Genomic DNA, 26311 nt, shown 5'->3' on the forward strand with positions numbered 1-26311 from the left:
GCCCCGCCTGTCACCCCCGTCCCTCGGAGCCCGCCGGACCTGGCCGGTGAACTCAACAGGCCCGCCCGGTGCGGGTCAGCGCCGGCGCGGGGCCTGGGGCGGGAGGAGGCGGCGGGGAAGCGCAGAGAGGCTCGGCTTCTTGAGCGGGGCAGGGGCGCCCTCCGCCGTCTAGGGCCACACCACCCTGAACGCGCCCGATCTCGTCTGGTCTCGGAAGCTAAGCAGAGTCGGGCCTGGTTAGTACTTGGATGGGAGACCGCCTGGGAATACCGGGTGCCGTAGGCTTCTTTTTTTTTTTTTTTTTTTTGCCTCTTGTTCTGTCCCCTCTCTGGGAGCGAGGCGGCGGCCCGGGGCGGGGGTCACCCCCACCCTCAGCGCCCGCCGCGGTGCCTGGCGCCCCAGCCCGCACCGTGGGGCCTCCTCTTGTCCCAAGCCACGACACCGCCGTCACGCGGCAGCATGCGTGGCTTCTGGACTGTCAGGTCTCAGACCAAAGGTCTGCTCCGTGGGAACCGACACGCTGGAGGAAACCTTGAGAGTCTGAGAGGGGAGGGAGTTCCAGAAGAAGGCCAGGATGTCATTTTGAGGGAGTATGTGACCAGAACTCGTCCCGTTGCTTTTGGGGTTCTATGGGCTACACGTAGGAATCTTTGGTGGTGGCACCTGATGTTGGGGGATCCGGAGTCACACCCAGACCTGCCCCACAGGCCTCCTTTTACTTTTCTCTTCGGATTCATTATGTTTAAAAAGTGTCTCTTATCTCTATGATTGCATTTTCTTTTCTCTCTCTTTTCAAGCAGATGATGGGAGTCCAAGTATTAAGGTGACATGTGTTGCCCGTGCCCCCCTCCCCCCTGTGTTCTTATTCATTAACCTCTGATGTTGTTCCAGCGTATTGTGGGGGTACCAATGTTAAGGTCGGGTACGTTGCCCTCTCCCAGCCTCCCCCCTCGGGTCAGAGCCTCAAGTGCGCCCATCCCCCAGTCGGTGCGCACCCACCCCATTCCTAATGGAGGTGTATGCCCATCCCCTCCCCCCACCCGCCCGACACCCACCCGATGAAGGTGATTCCTCTGTGTCCACTTGGGTGTCCGTCGGTTCGTACCCATTTGCTGGTGAGCGCGAGCACGTGGTGCTCGTGTGTCCATTCTTGGGCTACCTGGCTTACTGGAACGGGTTCCAGCTCTGGCCAGGAGAACCACGAGAGGTGCCCTCTCACCGCTGCTCCTCCTAGCTGAATAGCACTCCGTGGTGTCCACGCGCCACATTTCATTTACGCACTCGTGGGTCGATGGGCACTCGGGTCGCTTCCAGGTCTTTGCGATTGTGACTTGTGCCCTGACTCTAACCCTAACCCTTACCCAGCCCCGTCTCCTCCTCGGCCCCTGCCTGACTGACTCCTTCCCGCCCGGCCTGTCACCTGTCACCGTCCTCTACCCCTGCCTGACACGCTCCTCCCCGCCCGGGCCGTCACCGTCCTCGGCCCCTGCCTGACGGGGCTCCTCCGTCGCCTGGGCCTTCCAAGGGCTTGGTGTGGACGCTGGTTCCAGGACACCCTCCCAGGAACCCGGTAGCAGGGCGGCCGCAGCGTCTCGCGCCACCCAACCGTCCGCCGGCCGGCGGCCGTCGCTAAGTGGCCTGCGGGGGACGTGCTCCCACTGTGGGGCGGGCGCCCAGCCTGGTGTCTTCTCTGAGGCCCCGTGGCTGCTTTTCCCCCCCCGCAAGGGGAGAGCCGCGGAGGTGGGGACCGCCTCCTCGTGGGGACGTACACCCAGCTCTCCACGTCGGATTCCGGGGCTCTCTGTCCTGCCAGAAGGCCCAGCTGGCCTGCGGGTCCTTAGAGTGGCAAAAACATCCGAAAACTGAGATTGAGGGTCCGGTGGTTGTCTGCACTTTTGTGCTGGGCACCCCAGGGAGGCCCGGGGGCTGGCTGGACAACGCGGTCTGCTGGGCGGGGGGGGGGGTTTGGAGGAGCAACTCATGCCCTTTGCACTTTGGGTAGCAAGTGTCTGAGGTGTCTCTGAGCCCTGCGCCATGTCGGGGGTGGGGGTGGGAGGTCGGGGGGGGGTGGAGGAGCAGGAGGAGGAGGAGGTGGGAAGGGCCGTGGCCTGCAGTCGTGTTCCCGGGGTGGCTTCTTCCACAGGCTGCTTGGCCTGGGCTCCCTGCACCTGGGCCTTTGGAGGACTGGCCCTGTGCTTGCCAACGCTTCCCCTGCAGGGACCCAGAGCTGGGAGGTTGCATCTCTCAGCCCTGGGTCGGGCAGAGCCCCAGCGGGCCATGCCCACAACCTCTCTCAGCACGGGTCCCCCAGAAGGCTCCTTTGGGACCAGGATTCTCTTGCGGGTGACTCTTTAAGGTCTGGCCCCTGGATGGAGGGGCACCAGGAGTAGAGGAGCAGGAAGGGGAAGGGGTGGCCGTGCGAGGGGACACTTTCAGGCCAAGTCCCAGCTTCAGCCTGATCCTCCTGGGAACCCCGGGGTGTACGTCACACCTCCTGGTTGTCCCGCTCTCAGACAAGGAGCCGGGCTTCGCATTCCCCCAGCAGCCAGTCGTGGGCTGAGGACACCTGGGGCGTTGGGAACTCCCTGGCTTCTCCTTGGCTTAACATCTGGAGCTGCTTGTGAATCGTGCAGCCACACACACCCGAGTGCAGGTGTCTTCTGCACAGACTGCGGGCCTCGCTCTTCTGAATGCCGCTAGCTCGCCACCCACCCACGGGTGAACCTGGTCAGGGTACTTTCTCTCGGGGGCAGACTCTGATCCTGGCGGGCTACCGGTGTCTCTGTTTGCTCGTTTCTTTCTTCCATTTCGGGAAAGGCTTCCTTACTGGGTGTGGAAATCTCCTATGCCTTTCCTCGCCTATTCTGTCAGCTTTAAAATTCTCTTTCAGTTGCCACCCTCACAGATGGATTAGGAAACTCTTTCCGGTGCACTCATTAGTGAAATGACCTCAATGAAGCTGGAATCCAATATCTAATCGCCGATTTTTAGCGAGTCCACACGCCAGGGGGGTCGGGGTCCAATGCAGCCCCGGCCAGGCCCAGGCCCCTTGGAATGGGCCACAGGAGGACACAGAGGAGGGTCCCGGCCCCCACGGTCGCGTTGCCGGCAGTTCTCCAAGGGCTTGGGCGTTTTCCAGAGGTAGGAGATGGAGGGGACTGATTTCTTCAGCGCCCCACTAACCACGCCACCCCACCCATGGGACACATCCCAAGAGAGAGAGAGAGACGCCCCATACACTCGCTCCCCTCCCCCATGCGCTGTGCCCCAGCCCGGGCCCGGGGGAATAGGCGGCAGCCCACCCACAGGGTGGGGGGCGCAGCTGAAAGGGGTTGTCGGGGAGGGCGGCCCCTGCCTGGGGTCAAAGGGCGGGCGACCCGCGCGTGCGCAATCGGCGGCGGCGGCGGGGGCGGCCACGAGCTGGGGGTGGGCCAGGCGAGGAGAGGAAGGGGGCTGGAAGGTCTCCACCTTGGCGAGTCCAGCCGTGGAGGCGCATCTTGTGTGAGTGTGAGTGAGTGAGTGTGAGTGTGAGTGTGTGTGTGTGTGTGTGTGTGTGTATAGAGAGACAGCCCCCCACCCCGGCCCGCCGCTCCCTGCCCGCCCCGCCCCGCCCCGCCTGTCACCCCCGTCCCTCGGAGCCCGCCGGACCCGGCCGGTGAACTCAACAGGCCCGCCCGGTGCGGGTCAGCGCCGGCGCGGGGCCTGGGGCGGGAGGAGGCGGCGGGGAAGCGCAGAGAGGCTCGGCTTCTTGAGCGGGGCAGGGGCGCCCTCCGCCGTCTAGGGCCACACCACCCTGAACGCGCCCGATCTCGTCTGGTCTCGGAAGCTAAGCAGGGTCGGGCCTGGTTAGTACTTGGATGGGAGACCGCCTGGGAATACCGGGTGCCGTAGGCTTCTTTTTTTTTTTTTTTTTTTTTGCCTCTTGTTCTGTCCCCTCTCTGGGAGCGAGGCGGCGGCCCGGGGCGGGGGTCACCCCCACCCTCAGCGCCCGCCGCGGTGCCTGGCGCCCCAGCCCGCACCGTGGGGCCTCCTCTTGTCCCAAGCCGCGACACCGCCGTCACGCGGCAGCATGCGTGGCTTCTGGACTGTCAGGTCTCAGACCAAAGGTCTGCTCCGTGGGAACCGACACGCTGGAGGAAACCTTGAGAGTCTGAGAGGGGAGGGAGTTCCAGAAGAAGGCCAGGATGTCATTTTGAGGCAGTATGTGACCAGAACTCGTCCCGTTGCTTTTGGGGTTCTATGGGCTACACGTAGGAATCTTTGGTGGTGGCACCTGATGTTGGGGGATCCGGAGTCACACCCAGACCTGCCCCACAGGCCTCCTTTTACTTTTCTCTTCGGATTCATTATGTTTAAAAAGTGTCTCTTATCTCTATGATTGCATTTTCTTTTCTCTCTCTTTTCAAGCAGATGATGGGAGTCCAAGTATTAAGGTGACATGTGTTGCCCGTGCCCCCCTCCCCCCTGTGTTCTTATTCATTAACCTCTGATGTTGTTCCAGCGTATTGTGGGGGTACCAATGTTAAGGTCGGGTACGTTGCCCTCTCCCAGCCTCCCCCCTCGGGTCAGAGCCTCAAGTGCGCCCATCCCCCAGTCGGTGCGCACCCACCCCATTCCTAATGGAGGTGTATGCCCATCCCCTCCCCCCACCCGCCCGACACCCACCCGATGAAGGTGATTCCTCTGTGTCCACTTGGGTGTCCGTCGGTTCGTACCCATTTGCTGGTGAGCGCGAGCACGTGGTGCTCGTGTGTCCATTCTTGGGCTACCTGGCTTACTGGAACGGGTTCCAGCTCTGGCCAGGAGAACCACGAGAGGTGCCCTCTCACCGCTGCTCCTCCTAGCTGAATAGCACTCCGTGGTGTCCACGCGCCACATTTCATTTACGCACTCGTGGGTCGATGGGCACTCGGGTCGCTTCCAGGTCTTTGCGATTGTGACTTGTGCCCTGACTCTAACCCTAACCCTTACCCAGCCCCGTCTCCTCCTCGGCCCCTGCCTGACTGACTCCTTCCCGCCCGGCCTGTCACCTGTCACCGTCCTCTGCCCCTGCCTGACACGCTCCTCCTCGCCCGGGCCGTCACCGTCCTCGGCCCCTGCCTGACGGGGCTCCTCCGTCGCCTGGGCCTTCCAAGGGCTTGGTGTGGACGCTGGTTCCAGGACGCCCTCCCAGGAACCCGGTAGCAGGACGGCCGCAGCGTCTCGCGCCACCCAACCGTCCGCCGGCCGGCGGCCGTCGCTAAGTGGCCTGCGGGGGACGTGCCCCCACTGTGGGGCGGGCGCCCAGCCTGGTGTCTTCTCTGAGGCCCCGTGGCTGCTTTTCCCCCCCCCGCAAGGGGAGAGCCGCGGAGGTGGGGACCGCCTCCTCGTGGGGACGTACACCCAGCTCTCCACGTCGGATTCCGGGGCTCTCTGTCCTGCCAGAAGGCCCAGCTGGCCTGCGGGTCCTTAGAGTGGCAAAAACATCCGAAAACTGAGATTGAGGGTCCGGTGGTTGTCTGCACTTTTGTGCTGGGCACCCCAGGGAGGCCCGGGGGCTGGCTGGACAACGCGGTCTGCTGGGCGGGGGGGGGGGTTTGGAGGAGCAACTGATGCCCTTTGCACTTTGGGTAGCAAGTGTCTGAGGTGTCTCTGAGCCCTGCGCCATGTCGGGGGTGGGGGTGGGAGGTCGGGGGGGGGGTGGAGGAGCAGGAGGAGGAGGAGGAGGAGGAGGTGGGAAGGGCCGTGGCCTGCAGTCGTGTTCCCGGGGTGGCTTCTTCCACAGGCTGCTTGGCCTGGGCTCCCTGCACCTGGGCCTTTGGAGGACTGGCCCTGTGCTTGCCAACGCTTCCCCTGCAGGGACCCAGAGCTGGGAGGTTGCATCTCTCAGCCCTGGGTCGGGCAGAGCCCCAGCGGGCCATGCCCACAACCTCTCTCAGCACGGGTCCCCCAGAAGGCTCCTTTGGGACCAGGATTCTCTTGCGGGTGACTCTTTAAGGTCTGGCCCCTGGATGGAGGGGCACCAGGAGTAGAGGAGCAGGAAGGGGAAGGGGTGGCCGTGCGAGGGGACACTTTCAGGCCAAGTCCCAGCTTCAGCCTGATCCTCCTGGGAACCCCGGGGTGTACGTCACACCTCCTGGTTGTCCCGCTCTCAGACAAGGAGCCGGGCTTCGCATTCCCCCAGCAGCCAGTCGTGGGCTGAGGACACCTGGGGCGTTGGGAACTCCCTGGCTTCTCCTTGGCTTAACATCTGGAGCTGCTTGTGAATCGTGCCGCCACACACACCCGAGTGCAGGTGTCTTCTGCACAGACTGCGGGCCTCGCTCTTCTGAATGCCGCTAGCTCGCCACCCACCCACGGGTGAACCTGGTCAGGGTACTTTCTCTCGGGGGCAGACTCTGATCCTGGCGGGCTACCGGTGTCTCTGTTTGCTCGTTTCTTTCTTCCATTTCGGGAAAGGCTTCCTTACTGGGTGTGGAAATCTCCTATGCCTTTCCTCGCCTATTCTGTCAGCTTTAAAATTCTCTTTCAGTTGCCACCCTCACAGATGGATTAGGAAACTCTTTCCGGTGCACTCATTAGTGAAATGACCTCAATGAAGCTGGAATCCAATATCTAATCGCCGATTTTTAGCGAGTCCACACGCCAGGGGGGTCGGGGTCCAATGCAGCCCCGGCCAGGCCCAGGCCCCTTGGAATGGGCCACAGGAGGACACAGAGGAGGGTCCCGGCCCCCACGGTCGCGTTGCCGGCAGTTCTCCAAGGGCTTGGGCGTTTTCCAGAGGTAGGAGATGGAGGGGACTGATTTCTTCAGCGCCCCACTAACCACGCCACCCCACCCATGGGACACATCCCAAGAGAGAGAGAGAGACGCCCCATACACTCGCTCCCCTCCCACATGCGCTGTGCCCCAGCCCGGGCCCGGGGGAATAGGCGGCAGCCCACCCACAGGGTGGGGGGCGCAGCTGAAAGGGGTTGTCGGGGAGGGCGGCCCCTGCCTGGGGTCAAAGGGCGGGCGACCCGCGCGTGCGCAATCGGCGGCGGCGGCGGGGGCGGCCACGAGCTGGGGGTGGGCCAGGCGAGGAGAGGAAGGGGGCTGGAAGGTCTCCACCTTGGCGAGTCCAGCCGTGGAGGCGCATCTTGTGTGAGTGTGAGTGAGTGAGTGTGAGTGTGAGTGTGTGTGTGTGTGTGTGTGTGTGTATAGAGAGACAGCCCCCCACCCCGGCCCGCCGCTCCCTGCCCGCCCCGCCCCGCCCCGCCTGTCACCCCCGTCCCTCGGAGCCCGCCGGACCCGGCCGGTGAACTCAACAGGCCCGCCCGGTGCGGGTCAGCGCCGGCGCGGGGCCTGGGGCGGGAGGAGGCGGCGGGGAAGCGCAGAGAGGCTCGGCTTCTTGAGCGGGGCAGGGGCGCCCTCCGCCGTCTAGGGCCACACCACCCTGAACGCGCCCGATCTCGTCTGGTCTCGGAAGCTAAGCAGGGTCGGGCCTGGTTAGTACTTGGATGGGAGACCGCCTGGGAATACCGGGTGCCGTAGGCTTCTTTTTTTTTTTTTTTTTTTTTGCCTCTTGTTCTGTCCCCTCTCTGGGAGCGAGGCGGCGGCCCGGGGCGGGGGTCACCCCCACCCTCAGCGCCCGCCGCGGTGCCTGGCGCCCCAGCCCGCACCGTGGGGCCTCCTCTTGTCCCAAGCCGCGACACCGCCGTCACGCGGCAGCATGCGTGGCTTCTGGACTGTCAGGTCTCAGACCAAAGGTCTGCTCCGTGGGAACCGACACGCTGGAGGAAACCTTGAGAGTCTGAGAGGGGAGGGAGTTCCAGAAGAAGGCCAGGATGTCATTTTGAGGCAGTATGTGACCAGAACTCGTCCCGTTGCTTTTGGGGTTCTATGGGCTACACGTAGGAATCTTTGGTGGTGGCACCTGATGTTGGGGGATCCGGAGTCACACCCAGACCTGCCCCACAGGCCTCCTTTTACTTTTCTCTTCGGATTCATTATGTTTAAAAAGTGTCTCTTATCTCTATGATTGCATTTTCTTTTCTCTCTCTTTTCAAGCAGATGATGGGAGTCCAAGTATTAAGGTGACATGTGTTGCCCGTGCCCCCCTCCCCCCTGTGTTCTTATTCATTAACCTCTGATGTTGTTCCAGCGTATTGTGGGGGTACCAATGTTAAGGTCGGGTACGTTGCCCTCTCCCAGCCTCCCCCCTCGGGTCAGAGCCTCAAGTGCGCCCATCCCCCAGTCGGTGCGCACCCACCCCATTCCTAATGGAGGTGTATGCCCATCCCCTCCCCCCACCCGCCCGACACCCACCCGATGAAGGTGATTCCTCTGTGTCCACTTGGGTGTCCGTCGGTTCGTACCCATTTGCTGGTGAGCGCGAGCACGTGGTGCTCGTGTGTCCATTCTTGGGCTACCTGGCTTACTGGAACGGGTTCCAGCTCTGGCCAGGAGAACCACGAGAGGTGCCCTCTCACCGCTGCTCCTCCTAGCTGAATAGCACTCCGTGGTGTCCACGCGCCACATTTCATTTACGCACTCGTGGGTCGATGGGCACTCGGGTCGCTTCCAGGTCTTTGCGATTGTGACTTGTGCCCTGACTCTAACCCTAACCCTTACCCAGCCCCGTCTCCTCCTCGGCCCCTGCCTGACTGACTCCTTCCCGCCCGGCCTGTCACCTGTCACCGTCCTCTGCCCCTGCCTGACACGCTCCTCCTCGCCCGGGCCGTCACCGTCCTCGGCCCCTGCCTGACGGGGCTCCTCCGTCGCCTGGGCCTTCCAAGGGCTTGGTGTGGACGCTGGTTCCAGGACGCCCTCCCAGGAACCCGGTAGCAGGACGGCCGCAGCGTCTCGCGCCACCCAACCGTCCGCCGGCCGGCGGCCGTCGCTAAGTGGCCTGCGGGGGACGTGCCCCCACTGTGGGGCGGGCGCCCAGCCTGGTGTCTTCTCTGAGGCCCCGTGGCTGCTTTTCCCCCCCCCGCAAGGGGAGAGCCGCGGAGGTGGGGACCGCCTCCTCGTGGGGACGTACACCCAGCTCTCCACGTCGGATTCCGGGGCTCTCTGTCCTGCCAGAAGGCCCAGCTGGCCTGCGGGTCCTTAGAGTGGCAAAAACATCCGAAAACTGAGATTGAGGGTCCGGTGGTTGTCTGCACTTTTGTGCTGGGCACCCCAGGGAGGCCCGGGGGCTGGCTGGACAACGCGGTCTGCTGGGCGGGGGGGGGGGGTTTGGAGGAGCAACTGATGCCCTTTGCACTTTGGGTAGCAAGTGTCTGAGGTGTCTCTGAGCCCTGCGCCATGTCGGGGGTGGGGGTGGGAGGTCGGGGGGGGGGTGGAGGAGCAGGAGGAGGAGGAGGAGGAGGAGGTGGGAAGGGCCGTGGCCTGCAGTCGTGTTCCCGGGGTGGCTTCTTCCACAGGCTGCTTGGCCTGGGCTCCCTGCACCTGGGCCTTTGGAGGACTGGCCCTGTGCTTGCCAACGCTTCCCCTGCAGGGACCCAGAGCTGGGAGGTTGCATCTCTCAGCCCTGGGTCGGGCAGAGCCCCAGCGGGCCATGCCCACAACCTCTCTCAGCACGGGTCCCCCAGAAGGCTCCTTTGGGACCAGGATTCTCTTGCGGGTGACTCTTTAAGGTCTGGCCCCTGGATGGAGGGGCACCAGGAGTAGAGGAGCAGGAAGGGGAAGGGGTGGCCGTGCGAGGGGACACTTTCAGGCCAAGTCCCAGCTTCAGCCTGATCCTCCTGGGAACCCCGGGGTGTACGTCACACCTCCTGGTTGTCCCGCTCTCAGACAAGGAGCCGGGCTTCGCATTCCCCCAGCAGCCAGTCGTGGGCTGAGGACACCTGGGGCGTTGGGAACTCCCTGGCTTCTCCTTGGCTTAACATCTGGAGCTGCTTGTGAATCGTGCCGCCACACACACCCGAGTGCAGGTGTCTTCTGCACAGACTGCGGGCCTCGCTCTTCTGAATGCCGCTAGCTCGCCACCCACCCACGGGTGAACCTGGTCAGGGTACTTTCTCTCGGGGGCAGACTCTGATCCTGGCGGGCTACCGGTGTCTCTGTTTGCTCGTTTCTTTCTTCCATTTCGGGAAAGGCTTCCTTACTGGGTGTGGAAATCTCCTATGCCTTTCCTCGCCTATTCTGTCAGCTTTAAAATTCTCTTTCAGTTGCCACCCTCACAGATGGATTAGGAAACTCTTTCCGGTGCACTCATTAGTGAAATGACCTCAATGAAGCTGGAATCCAATATCTAATCGCCGATTTTTAGCGAGTCCACACGCCAGGGGGGTCGGGGTCCAATGCAGCCCCGGCCAGGCCCAGGCCCCTTGGAATGGGCCACAGGAGGACACAGAGGAGGGTCCCGGCCCCCACGGTCGCGTTGCCGGCAGTTCTCCAAGGGCTTGGGCGTTTTCCAGAGGTAGGAGATGGAGGGGACTGATTTCTTCAGCGCCCCACTAACCACGCCACCCCACCCATGGGACACATCCCAAGAGAGAGAGAGAGACGCCCCATACACTCGCTCCCCTCCCCCATGCGCTGTGCCCCAGCCCGGGCCCGGGGGAATAGGCGGCAGCCCACCCACAGGGTGGGGGGCGCAGCTGAAAGGGGTTGTCGGGGAGGGCGGCCCCTGCCTGGGGTCAAAGGGCGGGCGACCCGCGCGTGCGCAATCGGCGGCGGCGGCGGGGGCGGCCACGAGCTGGGGGTGGGCCAGGCGAGGAGAGGAAGGGGGCTGGAAGGTCTCCACCTTGGCGAGTCCAGCCGTGGAGGCGCATCTTGTGTGAGTGTGAGTGAGTGAGTGTGAGTGTGAGTGTGTGTGTGTGTGTGTGTGTGTGTATAGAGAGACAGCCCCCCACCCCGGCCCGCCGCTCCCTGCCCGCCCCGCCCCGCCCCGCCTGTCACCCCCGTCCCTCGGAGCCCGCCGGACCCGGCCGGTGAACTCAACAGGCCCGCCCGGTGCGGGTCAGCGCCGGCGCGGGGCCTGGGGCGGGAGGAGGCGGCGGGGAAGCGCAGAGAGGCTCGGCTTCTTGAGCGGGGCAGGGGCGCCCTCCGCCGTCTAGGGCCACACCACCCTGAACGCGCCCGATCTCGTCTGGTCTCGGAAGCTAAGCAGGGTCGGGCCTGGTTAGTACTTGGATGGGAGACCGCCTGGGAATACCGGGTGCCGTAGGCTTCTTTTTTTTTTTTTTTTTTTTTGCCTCTTGTTCTGTCCCCTCTCTGGGAGCGAGGCGGCGGCCCGGGGCGGGGGTCACCCCCACCCTCAGCGCCCGCCGCGGTGCCTGGCGCCCCAGCCCGCACCGTGGGGCCTCCTCTTGTCCCAAGCCGCGACACCGCCGTCACGCGGCAGCATGCGTGGCTTCTGGACTGTCAGGTCTCAGACCAAAGGTCTGCTCCGTGGGAACCGACACGCTGGAGGAAACCTTGAGAGTCTGAGAGGGGAGGGAGTTCCAGAAGAAGGCCAGGATGTCATTTTGAGGCAGTATGTGACCAGAACTCGTCCCGTTGCTTTTGGGGTTCTATGGGCTACACGTAGGAATCTTTGGTGGTGGCACCTGATGTTGGGGGATCCGGAGTCACACCCAGACCTGCCCCACAGGCCTCCTTTTACTTTTCTCTTCGGATTCATTATGTTTAAAAAGTGTCTCTTATCTCTATGATTGCATTTTCTTTTCTCTCTCTTTTCAAGCAGATGATGGGAGTCCAAGTATTAAGGTGACATGTGTTGCCCGTGCCCCCCTCCCCCCTGTGTTCTTATTCATTAACCTCTGATGTTGTTCCAGCGTATTGTGGGGGTACCAATGTTAAGGTCGGGTACGTTGCCCTCTCCCAGCCTCCCCCCTCGGGTCAGAGCCTCAAGTGCGCCCATCCCCCAGTCGGTGCGCACCCACCCCATTCCTAATGGAGGTGTATGCCCATCCCCTCCCCCCACCCGCCCGACACCCACCCGATGAAGGTGATTCCTCTGTGTCCACTTGGGTGTCCGTCGGTTCGTACCCATTTGCTGGTGAGCGCGAGCACGTGGTGCTCGTGTGTCCATTCTTGGGCTACCTGGCTTACTGGAACGGGTTCCAGCTCTGGCCAGGAGAACCACGAGAGGTGCCCTCTCACCGCTGCTCCTCCTAGCTGAATAGCACTCCGTGGTGTCCACGCGCCACATTTCATTTACGCACTCGTGGGTCGATGGGCACTCGGGTCGCTTCCAGGTCTTTGCGATTGTGACTTGTGCCCTGACTCTAACCCTAACCCTTACCCAGCCCCGTCTCCTCCTCGGCCCCTGCCTGACTGACTCCTTCCCGCCCGGCCTGTCACCTGTCACCGTCCTCTGCCCCTGCCTGACACGCTCCTCCTCGCCCGGGCCGTCACCGTCCTCGGCCCCTGCCTGACGGGGCTCCTCCGTCGCCTGGGCCTTCCAAGGGCTTGGTGTGGACGCTGGTTCCAGGACGCCCTCCCAGGAACCCGGTAGCAGGACGGCCGCAGCGTCTCGCGCCACCCAACCGTCCGCCGGCCGGCGGCCGTCGCTAAGTGGCCTGCGGGGGACGTGCCCCCACTGTGGGGCGGGCGCCCAGCCTGGTGTCTTCTCTGAGGCCCCGTGGCTGCTTTTCCCCCCCCCGCAAGGGGAGAGCCGCGGAGGTGGGGACCGCCTCCTCGTGGGGACGTACACCCAGCTCTCCACGTCGGATTCCGGGGCTCTCTGTCCTGCCAGAAGGCCCAGCTGGCCTGCGGGTCCTTAGAGTGGCAAAAACATCCGAAAACTGAGATTGAGGGTCCGGTGGTTGTCTGCACTTTTGTGCTGGGCACCCCAGGGAGGCCCGGGGGCTGGCTGGACAACGCGGTCTGCTGGGCGGGGGGGGGGGTTTGGAGGAGCAACTGATGCCCTTTGCACTTTGGGTAGCAAGTGTCTGAGGTGTCTCTGAGCCCTGCGCCATGTCGGGGGTGGGGGTGGGAGGTCGGGGGGGGGGTGGAGGAGCAGGAGGAGGAGGAGGAGGAGGAGGTGGGAAGGGCCGTGGCCTGCAGTCGTGTTCCCGGGGTGGCTTCTTCCACAGGCTGCTTGGCCTGGGCTCCCTGCACCTGGGCCTTTGGAGGACTGGCCCTGTGCTTGCCAACGCTTCCCCTGCAGGGACCCAGAGCTGGGAGGTTGCATCTCTCAGCCCTGGGTCGGGCAGAGCCCCAGCGGGCCATGCCCACAACCTCTCTCAGCACGGGTCCCCCAGAAGGCTCCTTTGGGACCAGGATTCTCTTGCGGGTGACTCTTTAAGGTCTGGCCCCTGGATGGAGGGGCACCAGGAGTAGAGGAGCAGGAAGGGGAAGGGGTGGCCGTGCGAGGGGACACTTTCAGGCCAAGTCCCAGCTTCAGCCTGATCCTCCTGGGAACCCCGGGGTGTACGTCACACCTCCTGGTTGTCCCGCTCTCAGACAAGGAGCCGGGCTTCGCATTCCCCCAGCAGCCAGTCGTGGGCTGAGGACACCTGGGGCGTTGGGAACTCCCTGGCTTCTCCTTGGCTTAACATCTGGAGCTGCTTGTGAATCGTGCCGCCACACACACCCGAGTGCAGGTGTCTTCTGCACAGACTGCGGGCCTCGCTCTTCTGAATGCCGCTAGCTCGCCACCCACCCACGGGTGAACCTGGTCAGGGTACTTTCTCTCGGGGGCAGACTCTGATCCTGGCGGGCTACCGGTGTCTCTGTTTGCTCGTTTCTTTCTTCCATTTCGGGAAAGGCTTCCTTACTGGGTGTGGAAATCTCCTATGCCTTTCCTCGCCTATTCTGTCAGCTTTAAAATTCTCTTTCAGTTGCCACCCTCACAGATGGATTAGGAAACTCTTTCCGGTGCACTCATTAGTGAAATGACCTCAATGAAGCTGGAATCCAATATCTAATCGCCGATTTTTAGCGAGTCCACACGCCAGGGGGGTCGGGGTCCAATGCAGCCCCGGCCAGGCCCAGGCCCCTTGGAATGGGCCACAGGAGGACACAGAGGAGGGTCCCGGCCCCCACGGTCGCGTTGCCGGCAGTTCTCCAAGGGCTTGGGCGTTTTCCAGAGGTAGGAGATGGAGGGGACTGATTTCTTCAGCGCCCCACTAACCACGCCACCCCACCCATGGGACACATCCCAAGAGAGAGAGAGAGACGCCCCATACACTCGCTCCCCTCCCACATGCGCTGTGCCCCAGCCCGGGCCCGGGGGAATAGGCGGCAGCCCACCCACAGGGTGGGGGGCGCAGCTGAAAGGGGTTGTCGGGGAGGGCGGCCCCTGCCTGGGGTCAAAGGGCGGGCGACCCGCGCGTGCGCAATCGGCGGCGGCGGCGGGGGCGGCCACGAGCTGGGGGTGGGCCAGGCGAGGAGAGGAAGGGGGCTGGAAGGTCTCCACCTTGGCGAGTCCAGCCGTGGAGGCGCATCTTGTGTGAGTGTGAGTGAGTGAGTGTGAGTGTGAGTGTGTGTGTGTGTGTGTGTGTGTGTATAGAGAGACAGCCCCCCACCCCGGCCCGCCGCTCCCTGCCCGCCCCGCCCCGCCCCGCCTGTCACCCCCGTCCCTCGGAGCCCGCCGGACCCGGCCGGTGAACTCAACAGGCCCGCCCGGTGCGGGTCAGCGCCGGCGCGGGGCCTGGGGCGGGAGGAGGCGGCGGGGAAGCGCAGAGAGGCTCGGCTTCTTGAGCGGGGCAGGGGCGCCCTCCGCCGTCTAGGGCCACACCACCCTGAACGCGCCCGATCTCGTCTGGTCTCGGAAGCTAAGCAGGGTCGGGCCTGGTTAGTACTTGGATGGGAGACCGCCTGGGAATACCGGGTGCCGTAGGCTTCTTTTTTTTTTTTTTTTTTTTTGCCTCTTGTTCTGTCCCCTCTCTGGGAGCGAGGCGGCGGCCCGGGGCGGGGGTCACCCCCACCCTCAGCGCCCGCCGCGGTGCCTGGCGCCCCAGCCCGCACCGTGGGGCCTCCTCTTGTCCCAAGCCGCGACACCGCCGTCACGCGGCAGCATGCGTGGCTTCTGGACTGTCAGGTCTCAGACCAAAGGTCTGCTCCGTGGGAACCGACACGCTGGAGGAAACCTTGAGAGTCTGAGAGGGGAGGGAGTTCCAGAAGAAGGCCAGGATGTCATTTTGAGGCAGTATGTGACCAGAACTCGTCCCGTTGCTTTTGGGGTTCTATGGGCTACACGTAGGAATCTTTGGTGGTGGCACCTGATGTTGGGGGATCCGGAGTCACACCCAGACCTGCCCCACAGGCCTCCTTTTACTTTTCTCTTCGGATTCATTATGTTTAAAAAGTGTCTCTTATCTCTATGATTGCATTTTCTTTTCTCTCTCTTTTCAAGCAGATGATGGGAGTCCAAGTATTAAGGTGACATGTGTTGCCCGTGCCCCCCTCCCCCCTGTGTTCTTATTCATTAACCTCTGATGTTGTTCCAGCGTATTGTGGGGGTACCAATGTTAAGGTCGGGTACGTTGCCCTCTCCCAGCCTCCCCCCTCGGGTCAGAGCCTCAAGTGCGCCCATCCCCCAGTCGGTGCGCACCCACCCCATTCCTAATGGAGGTGTATGCCCATCCCCTCCCCCCACCCGCCCGACACCCACCCGATGAAGGTGATTCCTCTGTGTCCACTTGGGTGTCCGTCGGTTCGTACCCATTTGCTGGTGAGCGCGAGCACGTGGTGCTCGTGTGTCCATTCTTGGGCTACCTGGCTTACTGGAACGGGTTCCAGCTCTGGCCAGGAGAACCACGAGAGGTGCCCTCTCACCGCTGCTCCTCCTAGCTGAATAGCACTCCGTGGTGTCCACGCGCCACATTTCATTTACGCACTCGTGGGTCGATGGGCACTCGGGTCGCTTCCAGGTCTTTGCGATTGTGACTTGTGCCCTGACTCTAACCCTAACCCTTACCCAGCCCCGTCTCCTCCTCGGCCCCTGCCTGACTGACTCCTTCCCGCCCGGCCTGTCACCTGTCACCGTCCTCTGCCCCTGCCTGACACGCTCCTCCTCGCCCGGGCCGTCACCGTCCTCGGCCCCTGCCTGACGGGGCTCCTCCGTCGCCTGGGCCTTCCAAGGGCTTGGTGTGGACGCTGGTTCCAGGACGCCCTCCCAGGAACCCGGTAGCAGGACGGCCGCAGCGTCTCGCGCCACCCAACCGTCCGCCGGCCGGCGGCCGTCGCTAAGTGGCCTGCGGGGGACGTGCCCCCACTGTGGGGCGGGCGCCCAGCCTGGTGTCTTCTCTGAGGCCCCGTGGCTGCTTTTCCCCCCCCCGCAAGGGGAGAGCCGCGGAGGTGGGGACCGCCTCCTCGTGGGGACGTACACCCAGCTCTCCACGTCGGATTCCGGGGCTCTCTGTCCTGCCAGAAGGCCCAGCTGGCCTGCGGGTCCTTAGAGTGGCAAAAACATCCGAAAACTGAGATTGAGGGTCCGGTGGTTGTCTGCACTTTTGTGCTGGGCACCCCAGGGAGGCCCGGGGGCTGGCTGGACAACGCGGTCTGCTGGGCGGGGGGGGGGGTTTGGAGGAGCAACTGATGCCCTTTGCACTTTGGGTAGCAAGTGTCTGAGGTGTCTCTGAGCCCTGCGCCATGTCGGGGGTGGGGGTGGGAGGTCGGGGGGGGGGTGGAGGAGCAGGAGGAGGAGGAGGAGGAGGAGGTGGGAAGGGCCGTGGCCTGCAGTCGTGTTCCCGGGGTGGCTTCTTCCACAGGCTGCTTGGCCTGGGCTCCCTGCACCTGGGCCTTTGGAGGACTGGCCCTGTGCTTGCCAACGCTTCCCCTGCAGGGACCCAGAGCTGGGAGGTTGCATCTCTCAGCCCTGGGTCGGGCAGAGCCCCAGCGGGCCATGCCCACAACCTCTCTCAGCACGGGTCCCCCAGAAGGCTCCTTTGGGACCAGGATTCTCTTGCGGGTGACTCTTTAAGGTCTGGCCCCTGGATGGAGGGGCACCAGGAGTAGAGGAGCAGGAAGGGGAAGGGGTGGCCGTGCGAGGGGACACTTTCAGGCCAAGTCCCAGCTTCAGCCTGATCCTCCTGGGAACCCCGGGGTGTACGTCACACCTCCTGGTTGTCCCGCTCTCAGACAAGGAGCCGGGCTTCGCATTCCCCCAGCAGCCAGTCGTGGGCTGAGGACACCTGGGGCGTTGGGAACTCCCTGGCTTCTCCTTGGCTTAACATCTGGAGCTGCTTGTGAATCGTGCCGCCACACACACCCGAGTGCAGGTGTCTTCTGCACAGACTGCGGGCCTCGCTCTTCTGAATGCCGCTAGCTCGCCACCCACCCACGGGTGAACCTGGTCAGGGTACTTTCTCTCGGGGGCAGACTCTGATCCTGGCGGGCTACCGGTGTCTCTGTTTGCTCGTTTCTTTCTTCCATTTCGGGAAAGGCTTCCTTACTGGGTGTGGAAATCTCCTATGCCTTTCCTCGCCTATTCTGTCAGCTTTAAAATTCTCTTTCAGTTGCCACCCTCACAGATGGATTAGGAAACTCTTTCCGGTGCACTCATTAGTGAAATGACCTCAATGAAGCTGGAATCCAATATCTAATCGCCGATTTTTAGCGAGTCCACACGCCAGGGGGGTCGGGGTCCAATGCAGCCCCGGCCAGGCCCAGGCCCCTTGGAATGGGCCACAGGAGGACACAGAGGAGGGTCCCGGCCCCCACGGTCGCGTTGCCGGCAGTTCTCCAAGGGCTTGGGCGTTTTCCAGAGGTAGGAGATGGAGGGGACTGATTTCTTCAGCGCCCCACTAACCACGCCACCCCACCCATGGGACACATCCCAAGAGAGAGAGAGAGACGCCCCATACACTCGCTCCCCTCCCCCATGCGCTGTGCCCCAGCCCGGGCCCGGGGGAATAGGCGGCAGCCCACCCACAGGGTGGGGGGCGCAGCTGAAAGGGGTTGTCGGGGAGGGCGGCCCCTGCCTGGGGTCAAAGGGCGGGCGACCCGCGCGTGCGCAATCGGCGGCGGCGGCGGGGGCGGCCACGAGCTGGGGGTGGGCCAGGCGAGGAGAGGAAGGGGGCTGGAAGGTCTCCACCTTGGCGAGTCCAGCCGTGGAGGCGCATCTTGTGTGAGTGTGAGTGAGTGAGTGTGAGTGTGAGTGTGTGTGTGTGTGTGTGTGTGTGTATAGAGAGACAGCCCCCCACCCCGGCCCGCCGCTCCCTGCCCGCCCCGCCCCGCCCCGCCTGTCACCCCCGTCCCTCGGAGCCCGCCGGACCCGGCCGGTGAACTCAACAGGCCCGCCCGGTGCGGGTCAGCGCCGGCGCGGGGCCTGGGGCGGGAGGAGGCGGCGGGGAAGCGCAGAGAGGCTCGGCTTCTTGAGCGGGGCAGGGGCGCCCTCCGCCGTCTAGGGCCACACCACCCTGAACGCGCCCGATCTCGTCTGGTCTCGGAAGCTAAGCAGGGTCGGGCCTGGTTAGTACTTGGATGGGAGACCGCCTGGGAATACCGGGTGCCGTAGGCTTCTTTTTTTTTTTTTTTTTTTTTGCCTCTTGTTCTGTCCCCTCTCTGGGAGCGAGGCGGCGGCCCGGGGCGGGGGTCACCCCCACCCTCAGCGCCCGCCGCGGTGCCTGGCGCCCCAGCCCGCACCGTGGGGCCTCCTCTTGTCCCAAGCCGCGACACCGCCGTCACGCGGCAGCATGCGTGGCTTCTGGACTGTCAGGTCTCAGACCAAAGGTCTGCTCCGTGGGAACCGACACGCTGGAGGAAACCTTGAGAGTCTGAGAGGGGAGGGAGTTCCAGAAGAAGGCCAGGATGTCATTTTGAGGCAGTATGTGACCAGAACTCGTCCCGTTGCTTTTGGGGTTCTATGGGCTACACGTAGGAATCTTTGGTGGTGGCACCTGATGTTGGGGGATCCGGAGTCACACCCAGACCTGCCCCACAGGCCTCCTTTTACTTTTCTCTTCGGATTCATTATGTTTAAAAAGTGTCTCTTATCTCTATGATTGCATTTTCTTTTCTCTCTCTTTTCAAGCAGATGATGGGAGTCCAAGTATTAAGGTGACATGTGTTGCCCGTGCCCCCCTCCCCCCTGTGTTCTTATTCATTAACCTCTGATGTTGTTCCAGCGTATTGTGGGGGTACCAATGTTAAGGTCGGGTACGTTGCCCTCTCCCAGCCTCCCCCCTCGGGTCAGAGCCTCAAGTGCGCCCATCCCCCAGTCGGTGCGCACCCACCCCATTCCTAATGGAGGTGTATGCCCATCCCCTCCCCCCACCCGCCCGACACCCACCCGATGAAGGTGATTCCTCTGTGTCCACTTGGGTGTCCGTCGGTTCGTACCCATTTGCTGGTGAGCGCGAGCACGTGGTGCTCGTGTGTCCATTCTTGGGCTACCTGGCTTACTGGAACGGGTTCCAGCTCTGGCCAGGAGAACCACGAGAGGTGCCCTCTCACCGCTGCTCCTCCTAGCTGAATAGCACTCCGTGGTGTCCACGCGCCACATTTCATTTACGCACTCGTGGGTCGATGGGCACTCGGGTCGCTTCCAGGTCTTTGCGATTGTGACTTGTGCCCTGACTCTAACCCTAACCCTTACCCAGCCCCGTCTCCTCCTCGGCCCCTGCCTGACTGACTCCTTCCCGCCCGGCCTGTCACCTGTCACCGTCCTCTGCCCCTGCCTGACACGCTCCTCCTCGCCCGGGCCGTCACCGTCCTCGGCCCCTGCCTGACGGGGCTCCTCCGTCGCCTGGGCCTTCCAAGGGCTTGGTGTGGACGCTGGTTCCAGGACGCCCTCCCAGGAACCCGGTAGCAGGACGGCCGCAGCGTCTCGCGCCACCCAACCGTCCGCCGGCCGGCGGCCGTCGCTAAGTGGCCTGCGGGGGACGTGCCCCCACTGTGGGGCGGGCGCCCAGCCTGGTGTCTTCTCTGAGGCCCCGTGGCTGCTTTTCCCCCCCCCGCAAGGGGAGAGCCGCGGAGGTGGGGACCGCCTCCTCGTGGGGACGTACACCCAGCTCTCCACGTCGGATTCCGGGGCTCTCTGTCCTGCCAGAAGGCCCAGCTGGCCTGCGGGTCCTTAGAGTGGCAAAAACATCCGAAAACTGAGATTGAGGGTCCGGTGGTTGTCTGCACTTTTGTGCTGGGCACCCCAGGGAGGCCCGGGGGCTGGCTGGACAACGCGGTCTGCTGGGCGGGGGGGGGGGTTTGGAGGAGCAACTGATGCCCTTTGCACTTTGGGTAGCAAGTGTCTGAGGTGTCTCTGAGCCCTGCGCCATGTCGGGGGTGGGGGTGGGAGGTCGGGGGGGGGGTGGAGGAGCAGGAGGAGGAGGAGGAGGAGGAGGTGGGAAGGGCCGTGGCCTGCAGTCGTGTTCCCGGGGTGGCTTCTTCCACAGGCTGCTTGGCCTGGGCTCCCTGCACCTGGGCCTTTGGAGGACTGGCCCTGTGCTTGCCAACGCTTCCCCTGCAGGGACCCAGAGCTGGGAGGTTGCATCTCTCAGCCCTGGGTCGGGCAGAGCCCCAGCGGGCCATGCCCACAACCTCTCTCAGCACGGGTCCCCCAGAAGGCTCCTTTGGGACCAGGATTCTCTTGCGGGTGACTCTTTAAGGTCTGGCCCCTGGATGGAGGGGCACCAGGAGTAGAGGAGCAGGAAGGGGAAGGGGTGGCCGTGCGAGGGGACACTTTCAGGCCAAGTCCCAGCTTCAGCCTGATCCTCCTGGGAACCCCGGGGTGTACGTCACACCTCCTGGTTGTCCCGCTCTCAGACAAGGAGCCGGGCTTCGCATTCCCCCAGCAGCCAGTCGTGGGCTGAGGACACCTGGGGCGTTGGGAACTCCCTGGCTTCTCCTTGGCTTAACATCTGGAGCTGCTTGTGAATCGTGCCGCCACACACACCCGAGTGCAGGTGTCTTCTGCACAGACTGCGGGCCTCGCTCTTCTGAATGCCGCTAGCTCGCCACCCACCCACGGGTGAACCTGGTCAGGGTACTTTCTCTCGGGGGCAGACTCTGATCCTGGCGGGCTACCGGTGTCTCTGTTTGCTCGTTTCTTTCTTCCATTTCGGGAAAGGCTTCCTTACTGGGTGTGGAAATCTCCTATGCCTTTCCTCGCCTATTCTGTCAGCTTTAAAATTCTCTTTCAGTTGCCACCCTCACAGATGGATTAGGAAACTCTTTCCGGTGCACTCATTAGTGAAATGACCTCAATGAAGCTGGAATCCAATATCTAATCGCCGATTTTTAGCGAGTCCACACGCCAGGGGGGTCGGGGTCCAATGCAGCCCCGGCCAGGCCCAGGCCCCTTGGAATGGGCCACAGGAGGACACAGAGGAGGGTCCCGGCCCCCACGGTCGCGTTGCCGGCAGTTCTCCAAGGGCTTGGGCGTTTTCCAGAGGTAGGAGATGGAGGGGACTGATTTCTTCAGCGCCCCACTAACCACGCCACCCCACCCATGGGACACATCCCAAGAGAGAGAGAGAGACGCCCCATACACTCGCTCCCCTCCCACATGCGCTGTGCCCCAGCCCGGGCCCGGGGGAATAGGCGGCAGCCCACCCACAGGGTGGGGGGCGCAGCTGAAAGGGGTTGTCGGGGAGGGCGGCCCCTGCCTGGGGTCAAAGGGCGGGCGACCCGCGCGTGCGCAATCGGCGGCGGCGGCGGGGGCGGCCACGAGCTGGGGGTGGGCCAGGCGAGGAGAGGAAGGGGGCTGGAAGGTCTCCACCTTGGCGAGTCCAGCCGTGGAGGCGCATCTTGTGTGAGTGTGAGTGAGTGAGTGTGAGTGTGAGTGTGTGTGTGTGTGTGTGTGTGTGTATAGAGAGACAGCCCCCCACCCCGGCCCGCCGCTCCCTGCCCGCCCCGCCCCGCCCCGCCTGTCACCCCCGTCCCTCGGAGCCCGCCGGACCCGGCCGGTGAACTCAACAGGCCCGCCCGGTGCGGGTCAGCGCCGGCGCGGGGCCTGGGGCGGGAGGAGGCGGCGGGGAAGCGCAGAGAGGCTCGGCTTCTTGAGCGGGGCAGGGGCGCCCTCCGCCGTCTAGGGCCACACCACCCTGAACGCGCCCGATCTCGTCTGGTCTCGGAAGCTAAGCAGGGTCGGGCCTGGTTAGTACTTGGATGGGAGACCGCCTGGGAATACCGGGTGCCGTAGGCTTCTTTTTTTTTTTTTTTTTTTTTGCCTCTTGTTCTGTCCCCTCTCTGGGAGCGAGGCGGCGGCCCGGGGCGGGGGTCACCCCCACCCTCAGCGCCCGCCGCGGTGCCTGGCGCCCCAGCCCGCACCGTGGGGCCTCCTCTTGTCCCAAGCCGCGACACCGCCGTCACGCGGCAGCATGCGTGGCTTCTGGACTGTCAGGTCTCAGACCAAAGGTCTGCTCCGTGGGAACCGACACGCTGGAGGAAACCTTGAGAGTCTGAGAGGGGAGGGAGTTCCAGAAGAAGGCCAGGATGTCATTTTGAGGCAGTATGTGACCAGAACTCGTCCCGTTGCTTTTGGGGTTCTATGGGCTACACGTAGGAATCTTTGGTGGTGGCACCTGATGTTGGGGGATCCGGAGTCACACCCAGACCTGCCCCACAGGCCTCCTTTTACTTTTCTCTTCGGATTCATTATGTTTAAAAAGTGTCTCTTATCTCTATGATTGCATTTTCTTTTCTCTCTCTTTTCAAGCAGATGATGGGAGTCCAAGTATTAAGGTGACATGTGTTGCCCGTGCCCCCCTCCCCCCTGTGTTCTTATTCATTAACCTCTGATGTTGTTCCAGCGTATTGTGGGGGTACCAATGTTAAGGTCGGGTACGTTGCCCTCTCCCAGCCTCCCCCCTCGGGTCAGAGCCTCAAGTGCGCCCATCCCCCAGTCGGTGCGCACCCACCCCATTCCTAATGGAGGTGTATGCCCATCCCCTCCCCCCACCCGCCCGACACCCACCCGATGAAGGTGATTCCTCTGTGTCCACTTGGGTGTCCGTCGGTTCGTACCCATTTGCTGGTGAGCGCGAGCACGTGGTGCTCGTGTGTCCATTCTTGGGCTACCTGGCTTACTGGAACGGGTTCCAGCTCTGGCCAGGAGAACCACGAGAGGTGCCCTCTCACCGCTGCTCCTCCTAGCTGAATAGCACTCCGTGGTGTCCACGCGCCACATTTCATTTACGCACTCGTGGGTCGATGGGCACTCGGGTCGCTTCCAGGTCTTTGCGATTGTGACTTGTGCCCTGACTCTAACCCTAACCCTTACCCAGCCCCGTCTCCTCCTCGGCCCCTGCCTGACTGACTCCTTCCCGCCCGGCCTGTCACCTGTCACCGTCCTCTGCCCCTGCCTGACACGCTCCTCCTCGCCCGGGCCGTCACCGTCCTCGGCCCCTGCCTGACGGGGCTCCTCCGTCGCCTGGGCCTTCCAAGGGCTTGGTGTGGACGCTGGTTCCAGGACGCCCTCCCAGGAACCCGGTAGCAGGACGGCCGCAGCGTCTCGCGCCACCCAACCGTCCGCCGGCCGGCGGCCGTCGCTAAGTGGCCTGCGGGGGACGTGCCCCCACTGTGGGGCGGGCGCCCAGCCTGGTGTCTTCTCTGAGGCCCCGTGGCTGCTTTTCCCCCCCCCGCAAGGGGAGAGCCGCGGAGGTGGGGACCGCCTCCTCGTGGGGACGTACACCCAGCTCTCCACGTCGGATTCCGGGGCTCTCTGTCCTGCCAGAAGGCCCAGCTGGCCTGCGGGTCCTTAGAGTGGCAAAAACATCCGAAAACTGAGATTGAGGGTCCGGTGGTTGTCTGCACTTTTGTGCTGGGCACCCCAGGGAGGCCCGGGGGCTGGCTGGACAACGCGGTCTGCTGGGCGGGGGGGGGGGTTTGGAGGAGCAACTGATGCCCTTTGCACTTTGGGTAGCAAGTGTCTGAGGTGTCTCTGAGCCCTGCGCCATGTCGGGGGTGGGGGTGGGAGGTCGGGGGGGGGGTGGAGGAGCAGGAGGAGGAGGAGGAGGAGGAGGTGGGAAGGGCCGTGGCCTGCAGTCGTGTTCCCGGGGTGGCTTCTTCCACAGGCTGCTTGGCCTGGGCTCCCTGCACCTGGGCCTTTGGAGGACTGGCCCTGTGCTTGCCAACGCTTCCCCTGCAGGGACCCAGAGCTGGGAGGTTGCATCTCTCAGCCCTGGGTCGGGCAGAGCCCCAGCGGGCCATGCCCACAACCTCTCTCAGCACGGGTCCCCCAGAAGGCTCCTTTGGGACCAGGATTCTCTTGCGGGTGACTCTTTAAGGTCTGGCCCCTGGATGGAGGGGCACCAGGAGTAGAGGAGCAGGAAGGGGAAGGGGTGGCCGTGCGAGGGGACACTTTCAGGCCAAGTCCCAGCTTCAGCCTGATCCTCCTGGGAACCCCGGGGTGTACGTCACACCTCCTGGTTGTCCCGCTCTCAGACAAGGAGCCGGGCTTCGCATTCCCCCAGCAGCCAGTCGTGGGCTGAGGACACCTGGGGCGTTGGGAACTCCCTGGCTTCTCCTTGGCTTAACATCTGGAGCTGCTTGTGAATCGTGCCGCCACACACACCCGAGTGCAGGTGTCTTCTGCACAGACTGCGGGCCTCGCTCTTCTGAATGCCGCTAGCTCGCCACCCACCCACGGGTGAACCTGGTCAGGGTACTTTCTCTCGGGGGCAGACTCTGATCCTGGCGGGCTACCGGTGTCTCTGTTTGCTCGTTTCTTTCTTCCATTTCGGGAAAGGCTTCCTTACTGGGTGTGGAAATCTCCTATGCCTTTCCTCGCCTATTCTGTCAGCTTTAAAATTCTTTTTCAGTTGCCACCCTCACAGATGGATTAGGAAACTCTTTCCGGTGCACTCATTAGTGAAATGACCTCAATGAAGCTGGAATCCAATATCTAATCGCCGATTTTTAGCGAGTCCACACGCCAGGGGGGTCGGGGTCCAATGCAGCCCCGGCCAGGCCCAGGCCCCTTGGAATGGGCCACAGGAGGACACAGAGGAGGGTCCCGGCCCCCACGGTCGCGTTGCCGGCAGTTCTCCAAGGGCTTGGGCGTTTTCCAGAGGTAGGAGATGGAGGGGACTGATTTCTTCAGCGCCCCACTAACCACGCCACCCCACCCATGGGACACATCCCAAGAGAGAGAGAGAGACGCCCCATACACTCGCTCCCCTCCCACATGCGCTGTGCCCCAGCCCGGGCCCGGGGGAATAGGCGGCAGCCCACCCACAGGGTGGGGGGCGCAGCTGAAAGGGGTTGTCGGGGAGGGCGGCCCCTGCCTGGGGTCAAAGGGCGGGCGACCCGCGCGTGCGCAATCGGCGGCGGCGGCGGGGGCGGCCACGAGCTGGGGGTGGGCCAGGCGAGGAGAGGAAGGGGGCTGGAAGGTCTCCACCTTGGCGAGTCCAGCCGTGGAGGCGCATCTTGTGTGAGTGTGAGTGAGTGAGTGTGAGTGTGAGTGTGTGTGTGTGTGTGTGTGTGTGTATAGAGAGACAGCCCCCCACCCCGGCCCGCCGCTCCCTGCCCGCCCCGCCCCGCCCCGCCTGTCACCCCCGTCCCTCGGAGCCCGCCGGACCCGGCCGGTGAACTCAACAGGCCCGCCCGGTGCGGGTCAGCGCCGGCGCGGGGCCTGGGGCGGGAGGAGGCGGCGGGGAAGCGCAGAGAGGCTCGGCTTCTTGAGCGGGGCAGGGGCGCCCTCCGCCGTCTAGGGCCACACCACCCTGAACGCGCCCGATCTCGTCTGGTCTCGGAAGCTAAGCAGGGTCGGGCCTGGTTAGTACTTGGATGGGAGACCGCCTGGGAATACCGGGTGCCGTAGGCTTCTTTTTTTTTTTTTTTTTTTTTGCCTCTTGTTCTGTCCCCTCTCTGGGAGCGAGGCGGCGGCCCGGGGCGGGGGTCACCCCCACCCTCAGCGCCCGCCGCGGTGCCTGGCGCCCCAGCCCGCACCGTGGGGCCTCCTCTTGTCCCAAGCCGCGACACCGCCGTCACGCGGCAGCATGCGTGGCTTCTGGACTGTCAGGTCTCAGACCAAAGGTCTGGCACCCTGTCTGACCGTCCCCCATGGGTGTGTGGACACACGCAGATCGACACAGCGCACGGCCTGCCCATCTCCCATGGGTGTGTGGAAACAGCTAGATCCACACAGAGCCCTGCCTTCCTGTCACCCATGGGTGAGTGGACACAGCCTGATCCACACTGCGCCCTGCCTGCCTGTGTCCCTTTGGTGTGTGGACACAGCCAGTTCCACACTGCGCCCTGACTGCCCGTCTCCCATGGGTGAGTTTACACAGTCACATCCACACTGCGCCCTGTCCGCCTGTCTCTGCTGGGTGTGTGGACACAAGAAGTTCCACACAGCGCACTGCCACCCGTCTCCCGTGGGTGAGGGGACACAATAAATCCACACGGCGCCCAGCCAACATGTCTCCCATGGGTGAGTAGACACAGCCACGTCCACACAGCGTCCTGCCTACCCGTCTGTTTGATGTGTGGACACAGCAAGTTCCACACT

The 26311-nt window shown here is 63.7% G+C and overlaps 8 non-coding genes across 8 annotated transcripts; all 8 read left to right on the plus strand.

The window, feature by feature from the left end:
* The first annotated feature begins 166 nt into the window (after nt 1-166).
* Nucleotides 167-285, plus strand: LOC142874427 (5S ribosomal RNA). Its single transcript, XR_012922244.1, has one exon. It is a non-coding gene; the product is annotated as a 5S ribosomal RNA (ribosomal RNA).
* A 3490-nt stretch (nt 286-3775) lies between these two features.
* On the plus strand, nt 3776-3894 carry LOC142874403 (5S ribosomal RNA). Its single transcript, XR_012922220.1, has one exon. It is a non-coding gene; the product is annotated as a 5S ribosomal RNA (ribosomal RNA).
* Nucleotides 3895-7396: 3502 nt separating this feature from the next.
* On the plus strand, nt 7397-7515 carry LOC142874404 (5S ribosomal RNA). The gene has a single exon (XR_012922221.1). It is a non-coding gene; the product is annotated as a 5S ribosomal RNA (ribosomal RNA).
* A 3503-nt stretch (nt 7516-11018) lies between these two features.
* On the plus strand, nt 11019-11137 carry LOC142874405 (5S ribosomal RNA). The gene has a single exon (XR_012922222.1). It is a non-coding gene; the product is annotated as a 5S ribosomal RNA (ribosomal RNA).
* Nucleotides 11138-14639: 3502 nt separating this feature from the next.
* LOC142874407 (5S ribosomal RNA) lies at nt 14640-14758 on the plus strand. Its single transcript, XR_012922224.1, has one exon. It is a non-coding gene; the product is annotated as a 5S ribosomal RNA (ribosomal RNA).
* A 3502-nt stretch (nt 14759-18260) lies between these two features.
* LOC142874408 (5S ribosomal RNA) lies at nt 18261-18379 on the plus strand. The gene has a single exon (XR_012922225.1). It is a non-coding gene; the product is annotated as a 5S ribosomal RNA (ribosomal RNA).
* A 3502-nt stretch (nt 18380-21881) lies between these two features.
* LOC142874409 (5S ribosomal RNA) lies at nt 21882-22000 on the plus strand. Its single transcript, XR_012922226.1, has one exon. It is a non-coding gene; the product is annotated as a 5S ribosomal RNA (ribosomal RNA).
* A 3502-nt stretch (nt 22001-25502) lies between these two features.
* On the plus strand, nt 25503-25621 carry LOC142874410 (5S ribosomal RNA). Its single transcript, XR_012922227.1, has one exon. It is a non-coding gene; the product is annotated as a 5S ribosomal RNA (ribosomal RNA).
* Nucleotides 25622-26311: the final 690 nt, after the last annotated feature.

The sequence above is a fragment of the Microcebus murinus genome, chromosome 12, assembly GCF_040939455.1.
Source record: "Microcebus murinus isolate Inina chromosome 12, M.murinus_Inina_mat1.0, whole genome shotgun sequence".
In the NCBI taxonomy this organism is placed as follows: domain Eukaryota; kingdom Metazoa; phylum Chordata; class Mammalia; order Primates; family Cheirogaleidae; genus Microcebus; species Microcebus murinus.